Below are 12,266 nucleotides of genomic sequence, written 5' to 3'. Positions count from 1 at the left end.
CACCTGGTTAAGTTTGCAATAATCCACTGTCATTCTCCAAGATCCATCTGTTTTTTTGCACAGGCCAAATAGGTGAGCTGAGTGCGGATGTGGTGGGTATCACCACCCCTGCATCCTTCAAGTCCTTGATGGTGGGAGTAATCTCTGAGTTCCCACCGGGAATGTGGTATTGCTTTTGGTTTACTCTTTTCCTAGGTAGGGACATCTAATGGCTTCCGCTTGGCTTTTCCTACTGTAATAGCCCTTACTCCACTTGTCAGGATCCCAATGTTGGGGTTCTACCAGTTGCTGAGTATATCTGTTCCAATTATGCATTCTGGAACTGGGGAAATCACTACATGATGAGTTCAGAGACCCACTGGATCCACTGTGAGACAAAACCGAGCCAGGATTCCTTCAATAGCCTGACCTCCATATGTCCCCATTCTGACTGGTGGGCCCCAGTGCCATTTTGGGTCTTCTGGAATTAATGTCAGTTCGGAGCCAGTATCCAGTAATCCTCAAAAGTCTGATTGTTTACTTTTCACCAGTGAACAGACACTCTCGTAAAATGCAGTAGATTCCTTTGGGGAAGTCTGAGAGAAAGATTAATGGTATAAATTTTTGACAGTGTAGTAGAGCCCTTCCTCAAAGGAACCTGGTCTCCCTTTCATTCAAGGGGATGTGGGTCTGTAAACTGGCTCAAGGCTGGGAACTGACTGAGGGGCTGTCACTCTCTATTCTGGCGATTCCAGTTAGACTGCCATTTGCATGTCGAAGAATTCTTCTGCTTGTACAGATCAAGTAATTATTTAGTAGACTTCCCATCTACTTCAGTCCTAGGGACACCATGACTAAGTAGCCAACACCATAAGTCTATACCAGACTATTTTGATTACTGCTTTGACTCCACTATCCATTATGGTAACCACACCCAACTTGTCTTTGTTGATTGACTGCCACCACTTGGCCACTACCACCCCCACGTCCAGTCAGCCTCAGTGTAGTTTGATGTCTTAATTCGGTTGGGGCAACTCCCTCTGTCAAATCTGACTTGCATAAAATAGCAATCACAGCAGTCTTCAAGGATACTAGGGCTCCCTTCACAAATTTGTTCCTCACCATGTGGTAAAAGGTGAGTCCTCTGGGCACTCCATGTGTGGGTCTATGGATCTAACCTCTAACACGACAGTTTCCCTAAGCCTTTGGATACCTTCTTCTACAGCATACCAAGGCAGGCCTGGTGCTCCAGCTTGATTTATTGTAGGCCGCTGCATAATCCATGCTTCAGTGACCCAACCAAATAAACTACTAGATCCTTACCTGAACTTGAGAGCTGAAACACTGAATGAAGAATCTGTGCTTAGTGAGCCCGTGTCAATAAACTCAGACTGATCCAACTGTGTATTCCTTATACCATTATCCCACACCCTTAATAGCAATTCCCACATATATGTTTGTACATGTTAGAAAAGTCAAGCAGTTCTTCTGGAGTGCAGTGTACCTTCTCCTGGATCACACTTTTTACTTCACCTTTTGGGGCTCTCTTGGATTTAAGTCTAGTTATAGGCCTAGAAGCAAAAATGGGTGGTAGGATGCGTTTTGAGAACATTCAGTGATGTCTTGTAATGCATCTGCCTCTGGCAGTGCTTCCCCACGGGGTGACTCAGAGGCTGCTCCAGGCAATATCATAGACAAAGGCCCTTCATACACAGCTGGGTTAATCTCATCAAATGGGGGTGGAAGGCTAATGGTTTTGTTGGCAGGAGTAATTCAAAGGAATTTAGGGACTCAGTGTTCCTAGCTTCCTGATTATCTGCCTATAGATTACCATCCCAAGTTTTTCAGGTCCCCATTTCTTTCCAATCAATGTCCTCACTTTAACTTCTGTCACCACTCGACGTTGGGAATTCAGTTGGCATTGTATTTTAGCCACTCTTATGATAAAACTCTGGGTTTGCTTTTTGGCAATATCAGCTCTCTTACTGCAAGAATGAAAGCTTTCTTTCAGGGCACAAGTGGCAACTTTAAGGTCATTTATTTGGAACTTGAGCTGTGACTCTGAAGCCCTGAGCTCATCTCTTTCTTTCACCACTTTCTCTGGTGAAAGTAGGACTAACCAACTTGCTTCTTTATACTTCTCATTCTGACAAAATTGTTGAAAAGCTTCAAACATATCATCTCCCAGATTTTCACCTCTCAATAGTACTTAATCTATTGGTGGTGATTTTTTGCATATTTCTATTGCCACCTCATGCCATGGATTAGCAGTGCCCTCTTTACTACTGGAAGCAGAGACATCAATATCTTTAGGACTAACCAAACTTGAGAACCACTTTAGAAAACTCATCCTTAGAATTTTGCTTCTCTGCAACCACTCTAAGTTCCAAATATCTTAGACTGGGTTCTCTAGAGAGACAAAACCAGTGAAGCATACGTATATATATAGTGAGAGAGAGAGAGATTTATATCAAGGAAATGGCTCACACAGTTGTAGAGACTGGAAAGTCCAAGGTCTATGAGTCAGCCATCAGGGTGGAGGCTTCTCCTGACTCATGTAGCTGCAAGGGCTGATGAACCCAAGATCAGTAGATCAGATGGCAGATTTCTGGCTCAAGTCCCAAGAACCAGAGGTCAGATGATGACAAGCCAAATGGAGGGTTCAGAGGAGAGAAAATCCAGCGAGGTTTGCCAAAAAGTCCATACATATTGGATGCAGACCATATCCCCAAGAAAATTCCCCTTCAACTGATTGGCTACTCACAGCAGATTTCATCATACAGGTAATTACATTATATCAGATCTCATTATGGAGGTGATTACATCATTACATAGCTGCCAGACTACATCATAACTCCCAAACCACTGAGAATCATGGTCCAACCAAGCTGACACACAGCCTTAACAATCACACTGGGAATTATGGTAAAAATGCCCAGGCAAGTAGAACACAGAAATGACTCAAGATGGGAGCCACATGTGCCCAGAGACTTTTGCCAAACTCCTTGCGAAGGGAGGCAGAAGATAGCATAGTGGATGAGGATGTAGGAAACTCTGATCAGCAAGGCATTTAGCACCATAGTAGAGAGAAAGACAGACAAGTCATACCAAACATTGACATGAATATCAGCAGAGGCGAACATGGCAACATCTGTGTGCTCACAGCAAGTATGCAGCAGCACATTCACGTTGCTATGGCAAAAAGGCAGGAGCTTCACCAGGAACACAGCTTCTCAGGACCACAGCCAAGCCAACTCTAAAATGATTTCAACACAACTGAGCACTGTGGTATAGTGCAGTGGGTCGTAGATGGCCACAAAGTGGTCAGCTGTCATTGCTAACACAACCCCTGATTCTGTGATGAAGGTGGTACGAATGAAGAAGATTTGGGTAACACAGCCATCAAGGGAGATCTCCCTTACATGGAACTAGAATATGACCAGGGCCTTGGGCACAGTGGTAGTGGACAGGATGAAGTCAACTGTAGCCATCATGCAGAGGAAGAGGTACTTGGGTTCATGGAGACTGTGCTCAATGAATACAGTGAGGACGAGGAGGCTATTCCCAAGGAGAGCAAAAAGGTAGGAGATAAAGAAGGGGAGAGAGACCCATGTGTGCTCATCTTCCAGGCCACGGATGCCCAGCAGAATGAAGAGTGAGTGGTTGGTAAGAGTGTGGTTAGGGGTTGCCATGCCCAGGGGAGGTCTCCTGTGCATTGAGGTATATAGCATTTGGTGGTCCTCTCCTTTCTGTCTCCAAGAAGCTGAATGGGGTTGAAGTAGTGGAAGGAGTAACAGATCATTCTCCATTGCATGGAGTTGTGAAAAGAATCCTGGCTAGGAAGCCAAGAAAATGAGTTAAAATTACTTGCCGTTCTGTTTACTAGCTATGTGATCTCAGTGAAATTAGCAGTTCCATCATCCTTAAGACTAAAGTTTAGGAGACGTCAAATTAGATAGTCTGTAATTAGATGATTACACGAATTAGATAATCCTTCCAGCTCTAGAATGCCATAGATCTTAGTTTCAAATAGTTACTAAGCTAAAAGCTGTGAATTACACTCCAGTTTCCACTTTGACCACCAGAATGTGATATACAGTGCATCTCAGAAGGAAAAATGGTAACTGAATTGATTACCCAATTTCACTGAATTTTACCCACCTCCTCTATCCCTGGCTATGCAGTGGTTAAGCAATGGCTGTTAATTGAAAGGTCAGCAGTTCGAACTCGCCAGCCCACCCCACTGGAGAAAGATGTGGGATCTGCTTCTGTAAAACTTTACAGTCATGGAAACCCTATGGGGCAGTCTACTGTGTCCTGTAGGGTCACTATGAGTCTTGAATCAACTCACGGACCATGGGTTTTGGTTACTGAGCACACACCATATGTTCCAGGCATGGCTTCTTGAGGACCTATGGCCTACTTGGAGGGAGACAAACAATTCAGCAATAATGTCTATCTATGTAATATGTAATATAGACAGTGTAAAGAAAAAGTAAACACAAGGAGCTGTGGAAACATAGACAACTCCCTGAAAACTAAGAAATGGTTTCCTAAAGGTGCCATCCTTAGTTGAACCTTGAAGAACAAATAAGACTTTGCCAAGTGTCTTAGTTTTCTAGTGCTTCTGTAACAGAAATACTACAAGTGGATGATTTTAACAGAGAGAAATTTATTCTCTCACAGTTTAAAAAAAAAAAGAGGCTAGAAATCCAAATTCAGGGTCCCAGCTGTAGGGGAAGGCTTTCTTTCTCTATCAGCTCTGGGGGAAGGTCCTTGTTATCAATCTTCCCCTGGCCTTGGAGCTTCTCAGCACAGAGACCCTGGGTCCAAAGGATGCACTTCCCTGCTGGTTCTTCTTTTTTGGTGGCATGAGGTCTCCCTGTCTCTCTGCTCACTTCTATTTTTATATCTCAAAAGAGATTGACTCAAGATACAACCTAATCTTGTAGATTGAGTTCTGCCTCATTAACGTAAGTGCCTCTAATCCTACCTCATTAACATCGCAGAGGTAGGATTTACAACACATAGGAAAATCACATCAGATGGCAAAATGGTGGGTAATCACACAACATTGGGAATCATGGCCTAGCCAAAATGACACACATTTTTCGGGGACACAATTCAACCCATAACACCAAATAAAGAAATGTGAGGAAGGAAGAACGTGATTGAAGTCAAAGATATCTGAAAGGAGACAGACTAACCTTGAGTCAAAGATATAAATGCCAGCACTGCTTGGGACTTTATAACAGAGGTCAGTAAACTACTGCCTATGGGCCAAATCCTGCCTGCTGTCTGCTTCTGTAACTAAAATGTTATTGGAATACAGCCATACCCATTCATTTACATATTGTCTATGGCTGTTTGGCAGGGGGCACAGTTGAGTAGTTGGAACAAGAGACTATTTTCGAAGCCTGAAATATTCACTCTGGCCAGTTTGCCAACCCTTGCTTTACAATAATCTTTTCATGCAGCTTATTATTTACAAAGGCTTTTCGGAAAGAATAGCAATTTATCCAAGGTCACAGAAGAAGTGAGTTAAGGAAGTCTAGAAGCAAGTTGTCTTGCCTCTCTCTCATTCCATTCCACTAACACTTCCACTGTGCCACCTAGCTTCTGCAGAAACATTTTGTTCTATCCTCCCTGACTCTGATCGCAGAGGATGGAAAATTCCAAAACATAACCTCTTTAGTGTGAACAAATGATGAAGGCAATCCATCATTGTTTCCCATGTCCTTCGTCAATAAACTCAGTGTTTCCCCCACCTCCTCTATCCCCACACTCAGAACCCTAATGTTTATGCCCATAGGCAGAAGGGTCCAGTCTATCCTGGTACCAATCTCATGACTGTCTTCACCCCAAACTGTCCATCACAGCCATCAGGAACCCCAGTCTGAAGCAGTGCCCCTACCTCAATCTCAGGGTGTTCCCACAACCAGTAGCCTGTGTGCTGTGACCTGTGGACCAGGTTGAAGGAGAAACTATAGGGCAAGTTCTTCTTTTCCTGATCATCGTCAAGGACCATGGACGTGGACTTACTCTTTTGACTTTCTTCTCCCCTGCGATCGTCTCTTCTGTCAGTAACACAACTATGAAACCCTTAACTCTTTTCCTACCTGGATGCCTAGAGCCTACTGCAAAAAGTATGCTTGAGAAGCTCCATGAGCTTGGGCCAGAAGAGGGACTGGAGAGAGGTTTTCAAGGGGAGAGGTCAGGGTAAAGAATGAGAATGTGGTTAGGGACCCTAAGCAAGGCCCCAGATCTTGCTCCATCTGATCTTCAACAATGACTCCTAGAAGATATAGAAGCACTTTCGAAGCTGGGATCCTATGGATTCTCTCACCCATTCATTTATTCATTCACCACCCATTCAACCAACATGTATTAAGTGCTATGTTGAAGATACCATAATAAAATGTTAAACAAAATCAAGTCCACTTAAAAGTATTTATGTTATTTTGTATATAAAACTAATGTTGATTCCATCGTCTAGGGATTTTCAGTGGTAGCATTTTCGTTAATAACAAGATTTTTTCTCCCCTATTTATATAGAAGTTTTTCTATAAGTTGAGTTTGGTATGTTTGAGTCCATTGTTGCAGCTATTGTGCCAATCCATCTTTGTGAGAATTTTCCTCATTTTCTTTCTTTTTAATTTTATTTGGTTGTTATGGTTGAGAATATACACAGCAAAACATACACCAATTCAACGGTTTCTACATGTACAATTCAGTGACGTTGATTGCGTTCTTTGAGTCATGTAACCATTCTGACCCTCCTTTTCTGAGTTGTTTCTCCCCCATTAAGCTAAACTCACTGCCCCCTAAGATTCCTATTTAATCTTTTGAGTTGCTCTTGTCACTTCAATTCCACATAGATAGATCTTAAAAGAGCATAGTGCTCAAGGCAGGCATTTTTTACTAGTTAAGCTAAACTATTGTTTATTTTTAAGAAGACTTCAGGGGATATTTCTGGTTTATGTTTTAAAGATTATCTCAGGGCAATAGTTTTCGGGGTTCATCCAGCCCTCATGGCCCCAGAAAGCCTGCATTCCATTGCAATTCTGTTCTACATTTTCCCACTTTTGATCAGGATTCTTCTTCAGAATCTTTGATGAAAATGTTCAGTAGTAGTATCTGGGCACCATCTAGTTCTTCTGGCCTCATGGCAAAGGAGGCAGTTGTTCATGGAGGCAATTAGCCACATATTCCGTATCCTCCTCCTATTTCTAACTTTCCTTCTTCCTCTGTTATTCTAGGCAAATAGAGACCAATTGTCATGCCTTGGGTGGCATCGTGCAAGCTTTAAAGACCCCAGGCACTACACAATGAACTAGGAGGCAAAACAGAAACATTAAACACATTATTAGGCCAATTAACTGAATTTCCTTCATTTTCATTGGCCCTCAACTTTCCCAAACATGATGTCCTTTTCTAGCAATTAGTCTTTGCTGATGGTATGTCCAACGTAAGTGAGTCAAAGTCTCATCATCCTTGCTTCTAAGGAACATTCTGAATGTATTTCTTCTCCAAACATACCAAACATCCTGAAGGTGTTACAGAACCAGGAAACATCACATTCTGTTAGACATAAGGTTGCCATGAGTCAGAACCAACTCGACAGCAACTAACAAGATCACCGAAGATCATTGAGATCATACTGTAATGTAGCATGCTTTTATTTATTTAATTTGTAGAAATTATCCATGGTAATAAATGTCCTGCTCCAGTCTAACACACATGGTTTAAAAAAAAATCCTTTCCCATCGGGTCGATTCCAACTCATAATGACCCTATAGGACAGAGTAGAACTGCTCCACAGGGTTTCCAAGGCTGTAAATCTTTGCAGAAGCCGGCTGCCATATCACTCTCCCTCAGAGTGACTGGTGGGTTTGAACCACCAACCTTGCAGTTAGCAGCTGAGCACTTAACCACTGTACCACCAGGGCTTCTTAACACACATAGTTAATAAGTACTCTATAAAAATTTCCTGGAAAAAAAATGGGTAACTAAATATTCCACCTTGGGGATGTACCACGAGGATCATTGGTCATTGAAATTTATCTTCTTTATTTCACTTAGCTTGTTTATTCATCAACATACATTTTGAAAGATTAAATATTAAAAAAAAATAGCATAAGAAGAACTAGAAGAAAACTAATCTAAATAATAATTAAATCATGCATGGAAGAAAATCCTCAAAGTTTAAAACAGCAAAACTCACCAAGGAAAAGACTGATAGATTTGAAAATATTTGTTATATTCTCTTAAATAAAACAAAATTTGACCAAACAAACCAAAGAAAATTCTAGAAATTTGAAATCCTGAGAAAATAATGGCAATAAATATTACTCCCTTGGGGAAGTTATGTATTATCTCTGAACCTCAAACTCCATGTCTGTATAATGAGAATAAAAACAATGGATCTGATATGAAGATTAAATGAGATTAGGTACATAAAAAGCTTTGCCCATGTCCAACAAATGGTTATTACTGTTAATCCACAAAGAAATACGATATCCAATAAACCCGTTGCAGTTGCCATCAAGTCCATTCTGACTTAGCAACCCTGTAGGAGAGAATAGAACTGCCCTGTAAGTTTTCCCAGGAGTGGCTGGTGGATTCAAACTGCCGACTTTTTGGTTAGCAGCTGTAGCACTTAACCACTGGGCCATCGGGGCTCCAATATCCAATAAGCACAGTGAAATTTGGTCAATATATCTGTTTTGAAATAAATTCAAACTGAAGGAAAATGCGAAAGTGATTTTTACCTTATCACATGGGAAATTTTTTTTAAATGGAGCTACTTATTAAACACTAATAAGAGAACCATAAGTTTGGCACTTTTATGCATTTCTGACAAGAGTAAAAATTCATAGTACCTTTTCTAGATGCAATTTTCCAGTGGGCAGGGGAAGCCTAAAATTTTCATACCCGTGACCTTCTTAAAGTAATTGTGCTTAAGGTAAAGATCATGCAAAACGTAATTCCCTTCTCCCCCAAAGAGGCAAATCTTATGCACAAAAGTGTCCCTAGCACAATATTTATATCATTAATGATTAAAAAACTTAAATATTAAAAACTGAAAGAATGAGCATCACCTCAATCAGGTGATCAAGGTTAACATCAATAGTGATAAACGAGGTTAGATTATCCAATAAGCAAGGTAAGCACAGGCTTACTTGTGCTTACTTACTAATCTGTAGTAAACAGTCTTACATGGGATTCACCACATCTTTGAAATGGTTTCTGGAAAGGAGGTCTGGAAACAGATCACTAACAGTATCTGTACCATGTTGAGGAAGATGATTTTGAGAAATAACAAACCAAAAGTAAAGAGGAGCACCACTCCCCATGTTCTCTTAACACCCATCATACCTTCAGAAAGCATATGAAAGTTTTAAGTGGGTGTCCAGAGATATGGTTAGACATCCCAGGACTTAACATAACTCAAAGCAGAAAACTTAGTAATTACCTGAACAAAACTCAGTATTACATTGACTCTACTCAAAACTCGGTTGTTTATACAGTTAGACATGACTCATTTTTTCAGATTATTAGAGAGGCAAGTCCCACAACCTCAGGTAAGTTGCTCCAAAGGTCCAGAAGTCAAACAGCCATTTTTCCTAGTGACTCAGTTTTTATTTTTCTGTTCAGTTACCAAAACATAACTCAGGGAGGGCCAAAATTTCTGAGAAATCAGTCTCTGCCATCCCCAGTCATTTCTGCTTTGGAAAAAACACACAGACCACTTGGTCTCGTATCTGCTTAGTCTTGACCCCGTAAATGATGGGATTCAGCAGAGGTGGAGCAAGCATGGTGATATTGGCCAGCAAGATGTGGACATGTAGTGGTATGTGGTGTCCAAAGTGCTGTGTGAAAACTGAGAAGATTCCAGGCCCATAAAAGGGAATAATGACACAGACATGGGAGCCGCATGTATTGAGAGCTTTGTTGCGAGCATCTTGGGAAGGAATGTGAAAGACAGCATGGAGAATCAGAACTTAGGAAGCAAAACTGAGGAAAACATCTAAGATCACTGTGGACATTAAGACAAAAAACCCATACCAGATATTTATGCAGATGTCATCACAGGCATACGTGGCCAAGCCAATGGGTTCACAGAATGTATGTGGAAGGATGTTATTTCTGCAAAAAGTCAGCCTCTGCAGAAGAAATATCATGGGGGGAAATTGTACAATGTGCTCTCAAAAAACAACCACACCAATTTTCCCAATCAGGGAGTGGGTAAGAATCGAAGTATATCTCAGTGGGTAACATATTGCAATGTAGCGGTCAAATGCCATAATCAGCAAGATGCCTGACTCAGAGATGAAGGAGGAATGCTGGAAGTAGAGCTGGGCAATGCAGCCGTTAAGAGAAATTTCTCTATAATTGCACCAGAAAATGGCCAATGCCTTGGGCTCTGTGGTGGTAGCAAAGACAATGTCAACTCCAGCCAGCATACAGAGGAAAACATACATAGGTTCGTGGAGGCTGCTCTTGGTGAGGATAATGAAAATGAGCAGACCATTCCCAAGGAGAACGAAGACATAGGAGATGAAGAAGGGGATGGAAATCCACAAGTGTAAGTCTTCTCGGCCTGGAATGCCCAGCACATAGAAGACCCTATGGTTAACACCAGTGTAGTTGAAGCCAGCCATTCCTGAGACAAACTAAAGTGGCCTTTATCTTTCTACTACTAGACACAAAGAGAAATACAGATTATATGCAAATATTTTCTTTGGGCTTTCTGGTTAAATATATCAGATGACATACCAGCATTTACCAAAATTTCTTCACAATACCCCACTAACACGTCAGTAAGAGAATAAAAACAGCATGAACATAGAAAGAAGAGAGAACGGTAGCGCAGCAGAGATAGTAACAACACTTTGAAAGCAGTTGGATGAATACTGACTAAGCAAAAACCAAACCCATTGCCGTTGAATAAGCAGATGGAATAAAACTAATAACTTCTAGATGAAGACAGGAATCAAGGTGATTTTCACTGCAGGACCCAGATAGTGTCAAGAATTAGAGGTATCATAGGCTTCTCTAAATTGGGATAAGCATAGAATAAAAATCACAGGAGGAGTATACAGGACTCCTGGATCTCCTTTCTCAACCTGTCCATCCAGGTGCTACTTTACCAATCCATAATAAAGCTGAAGGTTTATTCCCTGGTGGCGTTAAACCAGGAAAATTCTGGAGACTCTAGGCATAGCAGTGGGCAGAGTGATTTAAATGAAAGGCTACATACTGAACAAAATGAGAGACTACATGCTGACCCCAGTGAACTTCTCCTATTTGTGTCTGACAGTACTACACATTCCCTATACCCAGATTGTCTCACCCATTCAGATTTTAAAATGAGGCAATAAAAAGTATTTAGAGATTTTCAATGTAGGTATGGAATTTGTTTAGGGACAGACTTCCCTGTCGAATTTCTGCAACCCAGAATTTTACACTCAAATAAATAAAAAATGTGTTGGGATTTAAAAAAATAAAAAGCTTTTTAACATTTTCAAATAATTCTAAAGATTTACCTCCTAGTAAATCTTTCGCAGGAAGGTATCTGAAGATAAGCACCACCAAAATGAGGGAACAAGCCAAAAACAGAGAAACATGGGCTCCAACTAAGAAGCTGATACAAAGAGATACAATACAGGAGAGGGTGTAGGCTGCAAGGGGGCGAGGAAATGCCTTGATTAACGGTGAGCAGTGTCAGCTGTGGAGAGTCCTGGAGCACCATGAGTCTAGATTGAAACAAGGGAATAGGGGGCGCCAGAAGGAAATTCTAATACAAAGAAAATACAGACGCTTGTTTGAAACATAATCCTTATTTCCGGTGGAAAGTTAAGGTATATAAAAACCAAGCAAGAAAAAAAAAAAAGACAATTATTAAGTCTAAGGAGGAAAAAAAACTTATACAAGAACTGTATTCCCTGTGTACTTCAGTTATTAATTATATTAATAATAATGTAAACAGAAACATGCATCTTAAAAATCATATTAATAAGATCAGTAAAAGAAAAGTTTATATGTCTGAATGTGTATGACGGGGTACGTCTAGGAAACCTAAATGATCAGCTTCCATATTAAAAAAAAAATCAGTAGATAGCATATAAAAACGACTTAAATTTTTTTGATCAAGGAATAACAGTATGAGCACCCTGCCAGGGAACACATAAGAGAGCCCCTGATGGAGCAGGAGAAAAATGGAGTGCAGAACTCAAATTCTAGTAAAAAGACCAGACTTAATGGTCTGACTGAGACTGGAGGGA

General features: G+C 40.9%; 1 pseudogene; it reads right to left on the bottom strand.

The window, feature by feature from the left end:
- Positions 1-9,698: 9,698 nt before the first annotated feature.
- On the bottom strand, positions 9,699-10,643 carry LOC126079142 (olfactory receptor 52B4-like; annotated as a pseudogene).
- Positions 10,644-12,266: the final 1,623 nt, after the last annotated feature.

The sequence above is a fragment of the Elephas maximus genome, chromosome 7, assembly GCF_024166365.1.
Source record: "Elephas maximus indicus isolate mEleMax1 chromosome 7, mEleMax1 primary haplotype, whole genome shotgun sequence".
NCBI lineage: Eukaryota > Metazoa > Chordata > Mammalia > Proboscidea > Elephantidae > Elephas > Elephas maximus.
The sequence above is the reverse complement of the archived record's forward strand: the minus strand, read 5'-3'. Positions and strand labels throughout refer to the sequence as shown.